This window comes from Salvelinus namaycush, chromosome 4 (assembly GCF_016432855.1).
Source record: "Salvelinus namaycush isolate Seneca chromosome 4, SaNama_1.0, whole genome shotgun sequence".
In the NCBI taxonomy this organism is placed as follows: Eukaryota; Metazoa; Chordata; class Actinopteri; order Salmoniformes; family Salmonidae; genus Salvelinus; species Salvelinus namaycush.
Window position 1 is genome coordinate 37,492,160 of NC_052310.1, and position 17,501 is coordinate 37,509,660.

At 42.6% G+C, this 17,501-nt stretch overlaps 1 long non-coding RNA gene across 1 annotated transcript; it reads left to right on the top strand.

Moving 5' to 3' along the window:
• The first annotated feature begins 1,248 nt into the window (after positions 1–1,248).
• On the top strand, positions 1,249–12,623 carry LOC120046494. The gene is made up of 3 exons (XR_005476817.1): positions 1,249–1,399; positions 8,973–10,999; positions 11,817–12,623. It is a non-coding gene; the product is annotated as an uncharacterized LOC120046494 (long non-coding RNA).
• The last annotated feature ends 4,878 nt before the right edge of the window (positions 12,624–17,501 follow it).

Consider the following 17,501-nt stretch of genomic DNA (forward strand, 5'->3'; position numbering starts at 1 on the left):
CAGAAAATATAGCTATTTCATCATTAGCTATACTCTAGCTAAAAGCCATGTCTCCTCTGCTGGTTTGCAGACAATACATCCACCCTTCTTGGAATGACGAATGCATGATTTTTTCGTATTTATTTGTATCTTTTCTATTATCTTCTCTTCAAGGACATTTGTATCCTGCCATTCCCAATTAAATATAGGCTACCCTCTTTAACTTTCCTGGTTTACATGCATCACCCCCATCTTTACTGTCTGTCTGTACTCTGTATCCAAGAAATAGGTCATTTAGGCTATAGCGTATACATTATCAGTCACTGTATAGCTTCTTTATAGATGCAGGCACCTGAAATACAGTGACCTATTAGACTATATATGGCACTGATTGACTTGAACAATGAGTTTGTTTTCTTTGGGACACGAGCACTTTATAAATACTATATAATGTCGTGTCAAATCAAAGTTTGTTTGTCACGTTCACATATTAGCAGATGTTAAAGCAGGTGCAGCGAAATGCTCATGTTTCAAGCTCCAGGAGTGCCAAACAGTGTCAAAAGTACAAACAGTACAATTCTAATACACAAATATTGTATTAGAATAAGTTAAAAACAAAAAAAGAAGAAGAACGAGCAATATCAGAACTATCATTGTCAGAGGCAGGAAATATGGTGCGTATAGACAGTGGTGTGTATAGACAGTATGGACAGATTATTATAGTAAACTTAAACTGAAACTAAAACGAATTATGAAAAAACTATTTAGTAAACTGAAATATAAACAACCCCGTTTGAAAAGCTATAAAGCTATACTGAAACGTATCTTTGACTCCAAAACGAACAAAAAATAAATAAAACCAATCATGAATTATGTTCAGTTTTTGTTTTTGTACCTCAAAATTTTGGGTAAAAATGTAATGGGGTTTGGTTTTCAAGTTTTTCTTCTAATGGGGTGTCTGTATCTGGCAAGTCATATTGAGATTGACTTCAATTTAAAGGTAGACTGAGCAAGATTTACATTTTTTGTAATTTAGCTGACACTCTCACCCAGAGCAATTTACAGGAGAAATTATGTTTAAATGCCTTGCTCAAGCGCAGATCGACAGATTTTTCACTTAGTCGGCTCGGGGATTCGAATCAGCGACCTTTACGTTACTGGCCCAACACTCTTAACCGAAAATGGGCGACTGGGTGTGTCGAAAGCAGTGGGCGTATGGAAAGCGAATCAGCTAATTGGGCAGATTGTTGCCACTCAAGACCGTTTTGCGTGGCTGTTTGGGCTGCACAACGAGTCGATAAGCCGTCGACCGGTGTTGTGCCTGCGGACATGAAGTGCCTCCTTCCTACTAGGTATCATGGTAGTGTCGCCGGCAATAGTTACGTGGCAATTTTTTTCCTGACCCGTGATTTTATTTCAGGTAGGTTAGCTGCATACACAAGAAATAACTAATATTGATAACCATCTAGATGTCACCTTGATACATACATACAGTCTACTACTCAATGGGGAGGGCATACTATATGCCATTTAGCATATATATATTTTCTAACTAGGTAAAGTCATTTAGCAGACGCTTTTATCCAAAAGTGTGTTAATACATTTTACATATGAATGGTCGCGGGAATCGAACCCACTACCCATGATCTACAACATCAACACTGGGACACAGTGCCCTTCGCTCCCGATTGACATAAACTACCGCCCGGTAACGTCGTGGGAAGTAGCTAACTACCTAGGTACGTTAGCCAATATCAGGGTGACAGTCACAGTAAGCACACGCATACAAGGCAATAAGCAACAGTTCACCCATCATCGATACTTTTCATCATAAATAAACAATCCTCAGTTTTATAACAGAAAATGTACAATTATTTGTTAAACTAACAGCCCACTCAGCACGTGAAGTCCATGGACGTTGAATTATGGGTGATATCAGGTCTGTCCGTCGTGGCTGCTATTTCGCCCAAAAATAGATAATCTCAAATGGGCTAGGTTTAGTCCGTCCTTGGTTTAAATTTAGCCGAAGATCAGCCTGACCGCTCAGCAAAGGGGGGGACCAACTCCATATTACTGCCCATGATTTCGAGATGTTCAACGAACAGGTGTACACATACTTTTGGTCATGTAGTGTAGTTAGCCAACCAGCTAGCTATGCGTTCCTGCCTTGTTTACTAGCTAGGTAATTTAGCATCTGACTGCAGGTAACTTTACCCAGAGTAGCTAACGTTAACTGCTAGAGAAAAATAGTTTGCTAACGTTTGCTAACTAGTTACATACTGTAACTAACACGCGCACAATGACTAGATAAGCACCAGCAGTAGATAGGCACTGGTAATGTTGTCACAGAAGCAAATTGGTAGTTAAAATATATTCAAATTTATATAAATTCAGTTGTTAAATTGTGCACCCATAAGATGTCAAAACATCTGACAACTTGACTAATTCAATTTGTCTAAAAGACAATCATATTTTATTGTGGTTATTTCCATGAAGCCACCATAATTGAATCAATAGGCTATGGGTTTTGCAATAAGATTATTTTCGTTGATCTCATGTTTTCAACAAGCACAGCAATAACAGTCTCCACTCTTCTGGGAAGGCTTTCCACTAGATGTTGGAACATTGCTGCGGGGACTTGCTTCCATTCAGCCATGAGCATTAGTGAGGTCGGGCACTGATTTTGGGCGATTAGGCCTGGCTCGCAGTCAGCATTCCAATTCATCCCAAAGGTGTTCGATGGGGTTGAAGTCAGGGCTCTTTGGAAGCCAGTCAAGTTCTCGACAAACCATTTCTGTAGGGACCTCGCTTTGTGCACGGGGGGCATTGTCATGCTGAAACAGGAAAGGGCCTTCCCCAAACTGTTGCCACAAAGTTGGAGGTACAGAATCGTCTAGAATGTCATTGTATGCTGTAGCGTAAAGATTTCCCTTCACTGGAACTAAGGGGGCTAGCCCGAACCATTATTCCTCCTCCACCAAATTTGACAGTTGGCACTATGCATTGGGGCAGGTAGCCTTCTCCTGAGATCCACCAAACCCAGATTCATTCATCGGACTGCCAGATGGGTAAGTGTGATTCATCACTCCAGAGAACGCGTTTCCACTGCTCCAGAGTCCACTGGCAGCAAGCTTTACACCTCTCCATCCGACGCTTGGCATTGTGCATGGTGATCTTAGGCTTGTGTGCGGCTGCTCGGCCATGGAAACCCATTTCATGAAGCTCCTGACGAACAGTTCTTGTGCTGACGTTGTTTCTAGAGGCAGTGTTGCAATCGATGACAGACGATTTTATGCGCTACGCACTTCAGCATTCGGCGGTCCCGTTCTGTGAACTTGAGTGGCCTACCACTTTGTGGCTGAGTCATTGTTGCTCCTAGACATTTCCACTTCACAATAACATCACTTACAGTTCACCGGAGCAGCTCTAGCAGGACAGAAATTTGCCTAACTGACTTGTTGGAAAGGTGGCATCCTATGAAGGTGCCATGTTGAAAGTTACCAAGCTCTTCAGTAAGGCCATTCTACTGCTAATGTTTGTCTATGAAGATTGCATGGCTGTGTGGCTGACATCGCCGAATCCATTTTTTTATACCCGTCAGCAACGGGTGTGGCTGAAGTAGCCAAATCCTCTCATTTGAAGGGGTGTCCACATACTTTTGTATATACATTACCAGTCAAAAATTTGGACACAGCTACTCATTCAAGGGTTTCTTTATTTTTACTATTTTCTACATTGTAGAATAATAGTGAAGACATTAAACTATGAATAACATTTATGGAATCATGTAGTAACCAAAAAAGTGTTAAATAAATCCAAATATAATTTATATTTGAGATTCTTCAAAGTAGCCACCCTTTGCCTTGGCATTCTCTCAACCAGCTTCACCTGGAATGCTTTTCCAACAGTTTTGAAGGAGTTCCCACATATGCTGAGCACTTGATGGCTGCTTTTCCTTCACTCTGCGGTCCAACTCATCCCTAACCATCTCAATTGGGTTGAGGTCGGGTGATTGTGGAGGCCAGGTCATCTGATGCAGATGACCTGTGAAATAGCACTTACACAGCATGGAGGTGTGTTGGGTCGTTGTCCTTTTGAAAAACAAATGATAGTCCCACGAAGCACAAACCAGATATGATGGCGTATCGCTGCAGAATGCTGTGGTAGCCATGCTGGTTAAGTGTGCCTTGAACTCGAAATAAATCACTGACAGTGTCACCAGCAAAGCTCCCCCACACCATCACACATCCTCCTCCATGCTTCACAGTGGGAACCATACATGCGGAGCTCATCCGTTCACCTACTCTCCGTCTCACAAAGACACGGCGGTTGGAACCAAAATTCTCAAATTTGGACTCATCAGACCAAAGGACAAACTTCCATTGGTCTAATGTCCATTGCTCATGTTTCTTGGCCCAAGCAAGTCTCTTCTTCTTATTGGTGTCCTTTAGTAGTGGTTTCTTTGCAGCAATTGGACCATGAAGGCCTGATTCAGCCAGTATCCTGTGAACAGTTGATGTTGATATGTCTCTGTTAATTGAACCCTGTGAAGCATTTATTTGGTCCTCATGAGATCCAGTTTCATCATAGCGCTTGATGGTTTTTGCGACTGCACTTTTCCAGATTGACTGACCATGTCTTAAAGTACTGATGGACTATCGTTTCTCTTTGCTTATTTGAGCTGTTCTTGCCATAATATGGACTTGGTATTTTTACCAAATAGGGCTATTTTCTGCATACCAACCCTACCTTGTCACAACACAACTGATTGGCTCAAACGCATTAAGAAGGAAAGAAATTCCACAAATTAACTTTTAAGAAGGCACACCTGTTCATTGAAATGCATTCCAGGTGACAACCTCATGAAGCTGGTTGAGAGAATGCTAAGAGTGTTGTTGGAGATTTTTTTTCAGTCATCGGATGATTTTCAGTAACCTATACTGTTCTCTTTGAAGTAGAAAGAATAATCAATACAAGCTTAAATATTAGACATATGTAAGCAGAATGAAGGCTAAACCTATGTGAGTATCCAAGCTAGATCAACATCGAATTGACCACTGGACATGTAAAGAACAGAACGTAAGCAGAATCTGTGTAGATGAGGCAAGGTAAACTAACAAGACATGACTGGTCTGGGCCATATCTGATCTTGTGAAGGCTACTGGACATGCACACAAGTTAAGCATACATTGATAATGTAGGTCTGAACTTGTAAAGACCTTTGGACAGGAACATTAGCTAAATGGTATGCATGTCATGCCACCAATAGAATCTATGCCCCAATATCTGAGCCAATAAGAGAATAGAAACTATGTAACAAAGCAAATGGGGTGATGACGTTATGTAAAGGTGAAAATGTATAAAAGCCAAGCACTAAGAATGAGACGGCAAGTACTTCCATGGAGGTGCTCGGCTTTGTCTAATTGAATTCACAAGCTCCAGTATCTGAGTAGTATTTGATTTAATCTTTTCCACAAGTGTGCAAAGCTGTTATCAAGGCAAAGGGTGGCTACTTTGTGTTTAACACTTTCTTGGTTACTACATGATTCCATATGTGTTATTTCATAGTTTTGATGTCTTCACTATTATTCTACTATGTAGAAAATAATAAAAATTAAGAAAAACCCTGGAATAAGTAGGTGTGTCCAAACTTTTGACTGGTACTGTAAGTTGTGCTTCCGTGAGATTGTATAGCCAGCATGAAGCCTGGCCCCTTAACCGGCACAGGGGGCTCTGGCAATGGGTGACATAATACCCTGTTTGCCAAACGTAGGGGCACTGTTGTCACAGTAATGTTTTTGGGTAGGGGCGTACTGGTCACTCAGACCCGTGCCAAGGCCCCTCGCTCTTACACCTAGCCAAGTGCTTGGGGGACTGCTTCTTCTTCAGAGATGCATACAAACCCTGTTTCCTTCACTCCCTCCAACTCCAGGAACTGAAAATAGGAATGAGGTTGCCAAAGCACCGGGGGAAAGCTAGTACGTTTCACTCACTGGAATTTTCACTAGCTTTTTAGCATAAGCCAGCCACTTGGACCGCAGCATGGCCCGTTTAGAATAACCAAGCTACTTAATGCTACGTATACTAAACAAGAGACCCCAGCAACTCCACCTTGGGGAGGCAGGAATAGTTAGCTCACCTCTGCGAGTTAGCCAACTTGGCTAGTGTAACAGTATAGCTTTCGTCCCTCTCCTCGCCCCTACCTGGGCTTAAACCAGGGACTCTCTGCACACATCAACAACTGATACCCACGAAGCATTGTTACCCATCGCGCCACAAAAGCCGCGGCCCTTGCAGAGCAAGGGGAACAACTACTTCAAGGTCTCAGAACGAATGACGTCACCGATTGAAAAGCTATTAGCGCGCACCACTGCTAACTAGCAAGCCATTTCACATCGGTTACAGTAGCATACTATGCAGCGCTCATTTAGCTAGCCTGGTCTTGAAAGATCACGTAGAAACGGAACACCAAGGTGGGACCAGATCCTTCATCAACAAGTCTGGGAAGATAGGCAAGAGATGTTTGACCGTAGCGGCAGGGGGTACCCACCAAACCTGGCCTTCCACTCTATTTGAGTAGCCTTCCGTAACCAGCGACAGAGTGCACAGGAGCTGAGTTGGGCGCAGGCAGCTACCGCATACCCCACGCCCAGGCAGACAAGACATTTGCTCTGACCACCCAATCCATCTCCGCTTCCTGCACCTCGGTCCCAGCCAAGGTACCGGCATCCGGGAAAGGAAAGTCGCCATCGGTAATTCCAATCTTTCCAGGGAGTTTGTACGCAGTACGTGGCAATGCGCACACCGACTGGTTCGAGCGAGGGCCACCTGAGTGTGCTCCAAGCCAGACAAACTACACGAGACAAACTACACATAGATCATATCTTACAGAGAAACCGGATGACTGGGGGCATGATCTCGACCCCGAACCCATTTTAGCCATCTTACTCATTGCACCAGCAAATTGAAGAATAACCAATTGTTTGTGATTAGAAACAAGTTCAACCTTTAGGGGTTGAGTGTGCAACGTCCAGGGGGTGAGCATGCAACGTCCAGGGGTGAGCATGCTCTACCACTATGGGACAGTTTAGTTGGCACAATGTAAGCCAGTCTCGTTTTCAAATTGCTTGTTTTAATAGTTTGAATCGTTCACACTGAAGTGAACAGCGTAATAATTTAAGGAATGAATACAAGCCTCACACTTATCACCTGTGGAAGTGGAGGACCATGGCTGCACACGGATTTCTCGTCAGGCATGATTGTAGATCCTTCAACCGAAGTTGCAAGAGTGCGACTCCCCATAGTATGTTGTACTGAAGTTGACTGACTGAAAGGGAACAATGTTTTTACTCGAAGACTGGAGTTGGAAAACACTGTGCTAAATGGTAGCAGGTTGAACAGGCCGTGGCTCGGTTGGCTGAGGTCCTTGATGATCTTCTTGGCATTCCTGTGACTCCGGGTGCTGTAGATATCCTGGAGGGCAGGCAGTGTGCACCCGGTGATGCGTTGGCGATGCATTGGGCTAACCGCACCACCCTCTGGAGAGCCTTGAGGTTGTGGGCGGTGCAGTTGCCATACCAGGTGGTGATACAGCGCAACAGAATGCTCTCGATGGTTTTTGAGGGTCTTAGGGGCCAAGCCAAATTTCTTCAGCCTCCAGAGGTTAAAAGGGCGCTGTTGCGCCTTCTTCACAACTGTGTCAGTATCGAGGGTCCATTTCAGGTCCTCAGTGATGTGCACGCCGAGGAAGTTGAAGCTTTTGACCCTCTACACGGCCCCGTCGATGTGGATCGGGGCGTGCTCTCTCTGCTGTCTCCTGTTGTCCACAATCAGTTCCTTAGTTTTGTTGACTTTGAGGGAGAGGTTATTTTCCTAGCACCACTACGCCAGGGCTCTCACCTACTCCCTGTTGGCTGTCTCATTGTTGTTGGTAATCAGGCCTACCACTGTTGTCGTCAGCAAACTTGATGATTGAGTTGGAGACGTGCGCAGCCACGCAGTCATGGGTGAATAGTGAGTACAGGAGGAGGCTGAGCATACACCCCTGTGGGGCCCCCACTTTGAGGATCAGCGGGGCGGAGGCGTTGTTGCCTACCTGAGATGATATGGTTCTTAACTAGCCTCCCAAATGATTTCATGATGACAGAAGTGAGTGATATGGGGCGATAGTCATTTACTTCAGTTACCTTCACTTTCTTCGGGACAGGAACAATGGTGGACATCTTGAAGTAAGTGGGGACAAAAGACTGTGATATGGAGAGATTGAATATGTCCGTAAACACTCCAGCCAGCTGGTCTGCAAATTCTCTGAAGATGCGGCTTGGGATGCCGTCTGGGCCGGCAGCCTTGCGAAGGTTAACACGCTTGAATGTCTTACGTCGGCCACGGAGATCAGGAGCATACAGTCCTAGTGAGCTGCAGGGGCCCACGTATGTGTGTGTGTGTATGAGAGACATAGAGGAGCAGGGTATAGCACCATACTGTGTGTAAATTAAGAACACTTCATGGTGGTCAAGTAAGAATATGAAATGTTTATTGATGAATGGGTATTGGATACCATTGTGAATGAGGAAACTGTGTTTGTAGAGTGCTATAATTCCATTCTACCTTCTCCTGTACTTCTATTTTTACATGCAATGTAAGTTAATTAAATTTTTTAAACAACAATTCAAAATGGCAGTAGGGCTACACACTCAAAAATACGTTCACTTGTCATAGCAGAGTTCTCCCCAGTAAACACGATGAATCAATACTCGATGTCTCTCAGCGAGTTCTGACTGTAACCTCTTGGCCTGAAACGGAAGCAAAAATTTTAAATAAAAACACAATGAAAGAAAAACCCACATTCATTCAATTCCTGGGGCTTCTTTGTCATTGAGCACTGAAAATGATTGACTTGTTGCTTAATCTACAGATGGAAAACCCGGACTATCCAAATAAAGTGTGACCTACAGTAGAAGAGTAACATACTTCCTCCATATCTTGTCTTGCAGCTTCAATCTCCTCTTGGCCAGTGCCCCTGGGCCTCTTTCATCACCTGAACATGGCTCCTGATACGCTGCTCCAACTCCCCGTCTCTGGCCACCCTAAGATCACAATGGTCAAGGGTCAAATGAACTACCAATCCACAAACTAAAGATTACCTTAGTTATGTACCACTATATGTGGTTATCATTATCGTCTTAGCATGTAAAATACTGGGGTGTAAAATACTGGGGTTTAATTCATTAAAACAATCAGCTGAACAAAAGTATTTCACAGAGGGGACAAATATATGCTATGAACAAAAGAGATGGCTGTACAGGCACCCTCTTTCCACTAGATGTCTCTGAACATCTTTGAATTATCTGCCATTGGTTCTGTTGGTGGCTACTGTTAGTAGCTGCCCACTGGGCACAGAAGTCAATGGAATGTCTATTCCACGTTGGTTCAACGTAATTCTGTTGAAACGCTGTGGAAACAATGTTGAATCAACCAGTGTGTGCCCAGTGGGTTATTGCAACAGTGTAACTATCGATAGACATTGAGTAGACCTGTTAGCTACAACATACCAGGCTTCCACGTGTTGTTTCTGGTACAGGAACAATCTCTATCTCTGGATCCTCTTTGGTAGGGGTTTGAGGGTTTTGACCCCACCACTTTCGGCAACACTACATAGAGACATCTGTACATGAAAATACATTAATTTCTATAGAAAGCTGGTATTTTCAATATATAACCGAAACTGTGAGCTTATAGTAAGTTAAGGATAGATGACAGGACATGCAGTGACACAGATGGACTACTACTATCCTGGCACATTGCTGAAGAGGTTAGATATTAGATATACAGCTATGGTTAAATCATTCGGTGAACTAAGTTCAGACTTCCATTTGCCCAAGTCAGATTTATTTAGCTATTTACAGCTAAGAGACAATTTACTGAAACACCCAAACTGGGTCAAAATGAAGAGTGAGCCCTCTCCCATAGAAACACACCTAATCAATACTCAGAAAAGTGCAACTAATAGTAAAACAAATAACAAATCTATTCCAATCTATTGCTGTCATGACACAGAACAATACTCTGCAAACTAGGTGCAAGTGGGAATCTGAACTTGGGGAGAACATTGAAAATGAAACTTGGGAGGCAGTCTGTAGGAATGCTCATACCATTACACACTCAACCATATGGAGAGAATATCTATGGACAATTATTAGTAGGTACTTTCTAACTCCAGACAAAATGGTAAACATAAGACCAGAAACAACCAGTGAATGCCGGAGAATATGTGAGGAATTGTTCGCAAACTACCTACATATTTTTTGGTCTTGTACTAGAATAATAACACTCTGGAATTATGTTTTGGACTTTGTAAACAATGTATTTAATTGCTGTTTCCAATACCTCTATAATGAATTGCTGTGCTTTAAACCTATGCTTGAAAAATAATACAATTCTATGTATAAAAATATGTATATACAGCAATGGGTTGCTTTGAGTGACAGGGCATCACTATACCCTGGTTCTGTTGAGTGACAGGGCATCACTATACCCTGGTTCTGGTACGTTGTGATTTGTACTGAAGTGGGGGGAGTGGAACCTAATGTTCATCATGATGTTACACTTGCTAATGTACTAGTCTACTGCTGTGTTTGTATGTTTCTGACTGTGTGTGTGCTAGCGTTTTGTGGAATGGTGTGTTTACCTGCTGTGGGGGGGGGGGGGCCTCCCTGGCGACATCTGACTGCAGGATGACTGACTGCATACTGGAGGCACAGTGCTCCATCACTAGCTAGGCCTGTCGCTATCTCCAACCTGGACAGCTTCAGCTTAGTGTCTGCACAGCCATCTTTTCCAACGTCTGCTCACCCAGAATGGAAACAAGGACTCAAGTCAGTCTCTTTCTGTCCACTTCTCTCAGACAGTTTCCTTAGAACAGAACTGAAAGCATTCTTCTAATTCTCTTTCCAATGACTGTGAAACCCTTTCCTCAGGCTGGTGTTATGTTGCCCTCTTCTGGTTGAGAAGTGCACTTCAGGTATGTGAAAAAAATAGTGGATTACAAAATTAGAATGTAGTGAAAGCAGACATACAGAACAGGCATACCTCCCCTCTCATATGTCTCTCACACCTTTCTTGCTTGTGCTCGAAGATGTTCCTCTCCTGCATGGTCCTAGCATGAGTACGTCATTTCTTGAGGAGCTCTTGGTCTCTAAGGGACAAAGAAAGACGGGCCATACAAAGCACAGTGAGGATTCAAGTACCCTATAAACACTTATCTAAGGTCACTTGAATCTTGTTTAGGTTATGATTGGGGATAAGCTGCTCTTAGATCTTGCTGCATTTCTTTACCTACCCCTTATTGGCATTGGCTTTTTGCGGCACATAATATTGATCCCTCCCTTTCTGGGATTTCAACGAACACCAATTTGACACAATACACCCCTGCTTTCTGAAACGGCAAGGAGAGTGAAAGTTCTCGCACACGTGGTATTACATAGTTGGCAGGCAACTATATACTGTATGTCAGTATACTGTATGTCAGTGTAGGCTGGTGGGAAGAACTGTAGGAGGACGGGCTCATTGTAATGACTGGAATGGAATAAATGGAACGGTATCAAACACATGGAAACCACTTGTTTGACTCTGTTCCATTTACACCATTCCAGCCATTACAATGAGCCCATCCTCCTATAGCTCCTTCCACCAGCCTCAACTGCTGTATGTAATTCACATGATTTGAAAGGCCACAAAAGCAGTAGGGAGTCAAAGGAGGTATACTGATGTGAGATACTTCTGCTTGGGATCTGTAAAATCAAACAGTAATAACTTACTTCCTACTTTGTTCATTGCAGCCAGTCTTCTCTCCTCTGACCTCTTCCAGTACTGCAGGTCCAACGGAAGGAGCTCTGGAAATATATTTCCACTGGTAATCTCTTTCTTTCTGACAAATAAATGAATCGAAAGAAAATGTTTTATTTTTATTGCTCTCAGAAGGACCGTGTCCCTGCAGAGCCTGGGCAAATTTATCGCTAGGCCTTCACCTCAAAGACTGTCAAAAAAATACTTACACTGTCCATGCTGTATTTTCCATTTCTATAGCCTATTAGTCTAGAATGGCTCCCTCTCCTTGTCTCCTTTCCTTCACTGCATTCCCCAGAGAAGGCATCCAACATATTGCTTTCATCTATCATTGCTTTCCTCGTAACCCATACTGACCACTGCACTGAACATAGTGGTCAATCTGGTTAACCAGTTCAGGAGAGGACACTAAATTACTGCAGTTACCAGACGCCTGTCATTTCTCCCATAAGAGACGATTAACCTTTTTGACATGACCTTTTAATGACGGGCCCTCTGCTGCTCTAGGGAGGCGTGAAAGAGGGAGACCATAGCCAAACTCAGCTCTGTCCATTTGGATCGTCTTCTGCCTCGGTTCTCTGAACCTCTGCTGCTCGTCTTCATACACCACCTCTTCACAGAGGTCCAAACTGGACTTCACAACCTCTGTCAACTGTAGCTTCTCCACCGGTGGCATGTCTGCAACCAAAACATTAAGAACTTTCCATGAAAACTATTATGGCAGCAAAATAATACATTTCAGTCACTTCCTATGCAAACAATTATGCAACAATTGTCCTCTTTTCATTTTGACTCTTGACCAAGGTGGATCCTTTGCATCAATGCTGAAATAAACATTTCACAGTGTAAAATGGTTGCTGTGAATACCCGATGAAAAGACAAAACTGTAATGAGCCTATAGTAAGCATGTCCTCTCATCCATGAAATAACATGATGAAATCTGGTATGACATGATCTGAATGCCAGCATATTGCCCTGGTAGTGTCAAAATAATATCCATCAAGATGAAATGACTTTTCCAGAGACGGTGAGCCTTGAACCTCTTTTTTAATAACATGAATATATAAAGATACAACAAGGCACCTTTGTTCTAGGTGTAGGCTTTCTGCTGTGGGGTGACTTGGCTAGTCATGCTGATTAGCCATAGGCACTACTAGCCAGTGGTTGATGACAAAGTGCCTCTGTTAGAAGCACATGGGTTATCGATAATATGAATGTGTAGAGCTGCACAAAAAGTCTGCCTGCTGCACGCGCCGTCTAAAAAGGAAACAGAGTCACACCGCTGAAGTGGAACCAGGGCAAGGAGCTATTTTGGTGGCCAGCCTTATTTTCTTATGCATAATAACAGACGGCGGTGGACGTGTTCAGAAGGGTGCAGACCACACAAACCCCTTGCCGTCGCATTGTCCAACTTCATCAGGTGACACTACAGTTATCGTTATCATTCACCTGGAAGAGAGTTCTGCACGCTAACCGATGCAGTGGAGGCCCTGCTGCACAACTTCTTGAGGCGGAAATGTGATGGGGCAATGCCTCAGACTCAGGGCCTTGAGAGTAAACACGTTACCTGAGAAATACAAACACATATGTCAGAAATACCTGAAGATGGGTTACTGAAGAATAAGCTGTGGAAAAACATCATGTCACACTCACAACCCACTCTTCAAGTAAAGGAAATTAAGTCCAAGCATCCTGAGAGGGACATATCCCAAAATACTGTCACAGTCAGTGAAGACTGTTGATGCAATGCAGTGATGTTCTTGTTTAAAGGACAACGGGAAAAAAACTGACAAAGGTGACAAAGTTCAACTAACCCAATTTCAGTGGAAGCTCTGTGATAGGATTCCTTTCTAACATTTTCAGACATTTGCATCAACCAATTAATAAATTAATCCATTTGAATCCACAGCACATCCACAATCTACAGACAAATATTTTGACTGATAGGCCAATACAAACTAGCCTGTAATACCTGTGCAGAATCATTTCCACAGGAAAGGATGTGATTTGATTATTTCAGAGATCTAACCACACCGAGTTTGACAAACTGGTGAACAGCGTATCCGGAAGACTGGATATTTCATTACCTTCAAGATACAAATTCTTAAAGACAACAGGAAGATACAGTTAGCGGATAAAGTCAGCTCCGAATAACAAAGACTATTCTTGAAAACGAGAGGATCAGATTCATCTGCTTGACCTACTTTTAACTTAGTATTCTTCAAAATGCAATCCACAACATATTTTCAGTTTCTTATGCTTAAATATAGGGTGTCAGATGTGACATATTCAGTGACGTGCATAAGTCCAACACACTCGGAGAGAATGTGCGGCGTCTCTGTTTTAACAGTAGTATCACCACAATCTAGGCTTAAATTAAGGTTAGTAATTTCCGGTTCTAAGGAAGACACATGTGCTGTTATCTCCTTTGGTTGGTTAGTAAACCTTCAGCCCATTATTAAAGTGTAATCTTGCAATCAGATTGTCAATGCTCATGATGGCTAGAGGGAGAAACAATAGAGAATATGTGAGTCATGAACTAATCTTCCAGTAAAATACAATGACGGTCCAATTAATTCCCTGGCCCTTTGGGAGCAATGAATGTGTAAAAACTATCGACCAGACATTGATGTAATCATCTTTCTCAATATCGCCTGCTGCCGGCCTTTGGGCTAATCACATTCCTACGACACTCATTGGATGCATATGTGAATAACTGTTATAGCTAGCTAGTTTGACTACATGTAACATTTCTGACATGTAACATTTCTGTCGGCTAGTTAGCTAGCTAGCTAATTTATGTAATAGAACATCAGCTCGCTAAAGTTAGCTAGCTAATATGCAAGCCAAAATATTTGGTGAATATATTGTACAACGCATCATTCATCATACTAAACCAAGCAATCACTGAAATGTATAAGAATGCATGCATTACAGGATGATCAACAAGCTCAATTAAGTTAATTTAACTTTTGTAGAGGCAAGCTAGTTTATTTACCTAGCTAGTAGTAGTTAGCCGTCAAGTCGTATGATTAGCTATTGCCATGGCAACCGTTAGCAACTACGGGGCATATCAATAATCAAATAGTGCCTACAATTTGCCAAAATTCTCCTCAGAATCATTACCCCCATAGTTTTGGTTGACTTTAAGGTTGACAGACAAACCAGAAGTAAAAACAAACACTTTTTTTTAAAATAAGGAAAGAAACGAAAAACAAAGTGTGTGTCAGTGTAGGCGTGATAGGCGGATATATATTTAAACAGGGCTGAAAAGTGACTGGTAGCAGGAACATATAAATACTTATGGTAATATATACATGTAAAGAGGAGTAATACCACAGATATTTCACCATCTGTATAAATGTGAAGCATCCGGTTGGCGTTTCCACTCACTACCAAATATGGTGATGAAAGGAAGCACAGTGGCAGGCAGTGGGAGAAGATGGAGCGAGATGGGTTTTGGCCGACATTCTGCACATTTTCTCATCGATTAAACATTTGATCTCAATACCGTTTTCAGTTTGCAATAACAAAATACGCTTCTAACTGAGTGGACTAAGTTTCGTAGACGTTACCCTTTGCCAGAGTTTAAAACAAATTGCGCTATTTAAAATAAGTGCAAGTTATTGCACACGCGCAATTCACAGAGAAGGTGTTCCCTAACGGATATATGAAAATATTTGCTAAAAGATGCCAATAGGATCTCGCTATCTCGTGATTGGCTCTGCCAACCTCATTGCTTGTTCTGCCCACTATGATTAATTTGCCCCATTGGAAACGACAGGCTCTCTTCTATCTTGTTAGTTATAAAAAAAATCTTTGGTATTACCAAAGACAGTACACTACGAAAGTATGCAGAAACTGCTTCTCCAATAGAAATCCCAGATCACGCTTGTAAGCGATGTCTTGGCGATGTTGGCTGGCTAAGCTCATGCGCAGAAACGCGTCATCGGGTCTAACGGTCGTCTCGGACCGTTATGCGCATGTGCAGGCCGTCAAATCAAAGTTACGCCCTCAATATAAAGTTGTTTTTGACGAAAATTAAAACAAGTCCGTTTGTCACTTTCAAGAGGTTAGAGTAACATGTTCAACTACTTAAGACATTGGCTCGAGTCTAGGTTGTGCATTCAGATTTTGAGAAAATGAACAACTACGGAAGAATGTTTCACTTCTCTCATTGACTTCTCTAACCCCAAACCCCAGCAAAGACCTTTATAACTAAACCAAGATAGACCACAGGAGTTTCAAATGGGAACAAATAATTGTATTATTATTTTATTTTTAAAATGGGAACAATTGAGTCATAGAGGGCAGAACAAGCCAAGCCGTGATTGGGAGTCCCATAGGGCAGTGCACAATTGGCCCAGTGTTGTCTGGGTTTTGCCGGAGTAGGCCGTCATTGTAAATAATAATTTGTTCTTATCTGACTTGCCTAGTTAAATAAAGGTAAAATAAAAAAATGTAATTCTAGTTTTGGGAACAGAAAACTATATTGAGATCAAATGTATCATTGATGAGAAAATTAGCAGAATGTCGGCCAAAATCCATCTTGTTCCATCTTCTCCCACTGTAGTCCACTGGGCTTGTGGAAACGCCAGGCGGATGCTTCACATTTATACATCCTGAATATCTGTCTCATTATTATATCTGTGATCTCCAGCCTGGTCTGCTTAGCAAGCATTCCTGGAAGTCTCGAAATGTTGCGGCTCTGGGTTTAGAAACTCTTTGGTAATACCCACTAAGTACAGACATCAATTCAATGTCTATTCCACAGTGGATCAACGAAATTTAATTGAAATGATGTGGAAACAATATTGATTCAACCAGTGTGTGCCCAGTGGGTAGTGACCAGTAGCAGGATAAATAGATAGACACTAATGGTAATGGCAATCAATAATCAATGAACAGCAGCGGAGTGGTAGTAATGCATCTAATCAATAATCATTTTAGCAGCAGGGTAGGTGTGAGGGGGAGCAGTAGTTGTTAACCATTTAACTGTCATATGGCCATGGGATAGAAGGTGTTTAGAAGTCTGATAGTCTGAGCATTGATGCACCGGTACTGTCTGCCGAACGGGAGCATGGAGAACAGTCCATGTCTCAGGTGGCTGGAGTTTTTGGCAATTTTTATGACCTTTCTCAGACACCGCCTGGCATCTATGTCCTGGATGGCTGGGAGCTCACCCCCAGTGATGCGCTGGGCCGTCCGCACCACCCTCTGTAGGGCCTTCCGGTCGAGTGCACTGTAGTTTCCATACCAGACGGTGATACAACCAGTCAGGGTACTCTCGATGGTACAGCTGTAAAATGTCCTAAGGATCTGAGGGGCCATGCCAAATCGTTTCAGCCTCCTGAGGGAGAAGATGCTCTGCCATACGTTCTTCACAACTGCGCTGGTGTGAGAGGACCATGTTAAGTCCTCAGTGATATGGACACAAAGTATCTTGATGTGAATGTGCACCTGCCCCAGTTTCCTGTAGACTCCTGTAGGTTTCATAAAAATGACTTTTTAAAATTCTATTTTCTATTATTATCTACAGTTGAAGTCGGAAGTTTACATACACTTAGGTTGGAGTCATTAAAAGTTGTTTTTCAACCACTCCACAAATTTCTTGTTAACAAACTATAGTTTTGGCAACTCGGTTAGGACATCTACTTTGTGACATCTACTTTTTTTCC